Here is a 3,875-nt window from a genome sequence, read left to right on the forward strand (position 1 = left end):
TGTTTGAAGCGGGCCTGTATAGGCCTATTTATTTGGCATGACAACTGTACATGGCTCCATCTTACTGTAGTAGGCTGTGTTTTGGTTATTTGGATCTCCATTCAAATCAAATTTTATTTGCCACATGCGCCGAATACAACAGGTGTAGACATTACAGTGAAATGATTACTTACAAGCCCTTAACCAACAATGCCTTTTTTCCCTTCTTTTTTGAAGTGTTAAGTAAAAAAAAATAAAAGCAAATAACTAAAGAGCAGGAGTAAAATAAAATAACAGTAGGGAGGCTATATACGGTGGGGTACCGGTGCAGAGTCAATGTGCGGGGGCACCGGCTAGTCGAGGTAATTGAGGTAATATGTACATGTGGGTAGAATTAAAGTGACTATGCATAAATAATAGAGTAGCAGCAGCGTAAAATAGGGGGGGGCAGTGCAAATAGTCCAGGTAGCAATGAATAGCTGTTCAGGAGTCTTATGGTTCGGGGGTAGAAGCTGTTGAGAAGCTTTTTGGACCTAGACTTGGCACTCCGGTACAGCTTGCCGTGCGGTAGCAGAGAGAACAGTCTATGACTAGGGTGGCTGGAGTCTTTGATAATTTTTAGGACCTTCCTCTGACACCACCTGGTATAGAGGTCCTGGATGGCAGGAAGCTTGGCCCCAGTGATGTACTGGGCCGTACGCATTACCCTCTGTAGTGCCTTGCGGTTGGAGGCCGAGCAGTTGCCATACCAGGTGGTGATGCAACCAGTCAGGATGCTCTCGATGGTGCATCTGTATAACTTTTTGAGGATCTGTCTGAGGACCCATGCCAAATCTTTTCAGTCTCCTGAGGGGGAATAGGCTTTGTCGTGCCCTCTTCACGACTGTCTTGGTGTGTTTGGACCATGATAGTTCGTTGGTGATGTGGACACCAAGGAACTTGAAGCTCTCAACCTGTTCCACTACAGCCCCGTCGATGAGAATGGGGGCGTGCTCAGTCCTCTTTTTTTTCCTGTAGTCCACAATCATCTCCTTTGTCTTGATCACGTTGAGGGAGAGGTTAACCTGGCACCACACGGCCAGGTCTCTGACCTTAATGATGGTGTTGGAGTTGTGCCTGGCCATGCAGTCATGGGTGAACAGGGAGTACAGGAGGGGACTGAGCACGCACCCCTGAGAGGCCCCTGTGTTGAGGATCCGCGTGGCAGTTGTGTTGTTACCTACCCTTACCACCTGGGGGTGGTCCGTCAGGAAGTCCAGGATCCAGTTGCAGAGGGAGGTGTTTAGTCCCAGGATCCTTAGCTTAGTGATGAGCTTTGAGGGCACTATGGTGTTGAACGCTGAGCTGTAGTCAATGAACAGCATTCTCACTTAGGTGTTCCTCTTGTCCAGGTGGGAAAGGGCAGTGTGGAGTGCAATAGAGATTGCATAATCTGTGGATCTGTTGGGGCGGTATGCAAATTGGAGTGGGTCTAGGGTTTCTGGGATAATGTTGTTGATGTGAGCCATGACCAGCCTTTCAAAGCACTTCATGGCTACAGACGTGAGTGCTACGGGTCGGTAGTCATTTAGACAGGTTATCTTAGTGTCCTTGGGCACAGGGACTATGGTGGTCTGCTTGAAATTCACCTTTTGTTTACTGCATTTGTTTACTGTTAATGTAACTAGCCTAAATATAGATTGTGTCATGCCTTTATCGATCTGATATTTTGTTTTCTAGGCCTACTACTTGGTACCACTATTTTGTTCTGTTCGCATTCGCAGTTTTGTCGGTATTCTACACTCTTAGAAAAAAAGGTTCCTTATAGAACCAAAAATAAATATATTGCTTGCTTCGTATATGAGACCCCTAAAAGTTCGATATAGATCCCTTTTATAGGGCTCTTTGATCAGAACCCTAGAGGTTCTTCTTCACTGAACCAAAATGGTTATATATAGAAGCTGGCATAGTGCAATTTATGAAGCATGGCTACTACTATTAAATAGTAATATTTTTAGCTAAGATAATAATTTAATAAGCTATTAAATAATGGACAAAAGAATACCTGCATAGTTTTTAATATATGCACTGGTGGCCAAGGAGGCATCTCTTTGTCTGAATGATGGCCCACGTCAACTCTGGCTGACTTCTTTACAATACAATAGAACTTTGTCCATTACGGTGAACAACAAAAATGTGTCTTCTGCTTCGTCCACAACCCCCCCGAACACAAGACCTCACACATACAGTTGAGACGAGCACAGGTTCAAGCTGCAGTGCAGCACCCCTGGATGGAGAGCATGTTGTGGGGTTAAGGGCCTTGCTCAAGGGCCCAACAGTAGGGGAATGTTTTGAGGACGTGAACCCAGCAGCCCTCCAGTTGTCAGATCAATTCCGCCTATCTTTTTCAGCGCCCTGCCCAGGATTCGAACTGGCCACATTTCGGCCACAGGTCCAACTCCTGCCACAGGTCCAACTCCTTAGCCGCTGGGCTACCTACCGCCAGTACAGCATGAGTTGTTGTGTGACTGGTTCCAGAGAATAAGAAAAAAGGAGCAAAAACATGAGTTAATCTTCAGAAATAATCTGCCAAAATGAATACAAAATGCAATGCAGACATATAATTATTATTATGTAGAAGAACAACTTACATGCAGTTGTCAGCAGCAGCCGAAAGAGTCTCTGATAGTTGGGTTAGTGCCAGACTGAGCAAAACATATATAGGGTGTGAAAAGTCATGTAATGATTGACTAGGCTATTGAATCACCAAGAGTTGTTACACATAATTTATTATAAATCATTTATACATACCCCCTGTCCTGTTCTCAGTCAGCAATACCCTTTCCCTTTCCCTTTCATGAAACATAGTCCCCTCACTTGACTCCACACTGAAATACAGAAATAAAAGTAACAATTAGGTAATTGCTAATGTCTGTAGCTCTATTTGGCATATCCTATAATAAAACATATTGTTTATTTGAAAGAGTTAGCTGGCTAGCTTGTAAAGTGGCAAATTAAAGTAGCCTAGCTTTTTCTGTTTAGCTAGCTAAGTTAGCTAGCTAACTAGCTAGCTATCTAGCTTACAAATGTGCTCAAATTCTAATAAAGTTGTAACTTTATTTATCTAGCCTATAGTTTATCATATGAATTTGTACCTTTATATACTGTATTGAATTAAATAATCAACTTTGATTAAATAATCAACTTTGCTTACCTTAATGCACTGAAAAATAATGTGTTTATTGGTAGGCTACTTGCGAGTTGGTTCAACCACCGTTCTCTTGCGTGGTCATGCTAGAATGGCAGTTGGTTTTTGAATCGGAATGGCATTTACATTTTGAATTGACCAAAAGGATCTATATAGAAGCCCTTTTTCTTTATAAAAAAAGACTATTCTTTTATTTAACACATTATTTCCTCTTGTTTCTAGCTACCATTTAGTTTGCAACAGAACAGGTTTGTATGAACTTTGTTGTTTGCCAATCAGACCTCGGCAAAAACATTTCAAAATATGAATTCGGTCTTCCCCCTGCCATAAAGAGGACACATCAGCTAGCAATTTTTCTGACCAGGCGAAATCATGCGGCAGCAAAATTAATATGGATATAAATGTCAATGCAAAACAGCTGAAAAAATTTAAAAGGGAATGTTAGCTGTCATTTCAGAGTTTGATGTGACTGGGTAAGCTTTTGTAAGCTGTTGTTTTCTAAAATCCCCATTACACTCTGGGGTAGGAATATATATATATATATATATATATATATACAGCTCTGGAAAAAAAGTAAGAGACCACTGCAAAATTATCAGTTTCTCTGGTTTTACTATTTATAGGTATGTGTTTGGGTAAAAATACAATTTTTGTTTTAATCTATAAACTACTGACAACATTCCTCCCAAATTCCAAATAAAAATATTGT

General features: G+C 41.5%; 1 long non-coding RNA gene across 1 annotated transcript; it reads right to left on the reverse strand.

Annotated features, from left to right (window-relative positions):
* Positions 1-2,224: 2,224 nt before the first annotated feature.
* Positions 2,225-3,247, reverse strand: LOC121581602. The gene is made up of 4 exons (XR_006003237.1): positions 3,173-3,247; positions 2,770-2,846; positions 2,610-2,663; positions 2,225-2,486 (listed from the first exon to the last, which is right to left on the reverse strand). It is a non-coding gene; the product is annotated as an uncharacterized LOC121581602 (long non-coding RNA).
* Positions 3,248-3,875: the final 628 nt, after the last annotated feature.

The sequence above is a fragment of the Coregonus clupeaformis genome, unplaced genomic scaffold (assembly GCF_020615455.1).
Source record: "Coregonus clupeaformis isolate EN_2021a unplaced genomic scaffold, ASM2061545v1 scaf2099, whole genome shotgun sequence".
Classification (NCBI taxonomy): Eukaryota; Metazoa; Chordata; class Actinopteri; order Salmoniformes; family Salmonidae; genus Coregonus; species Coregonus clupeaformis.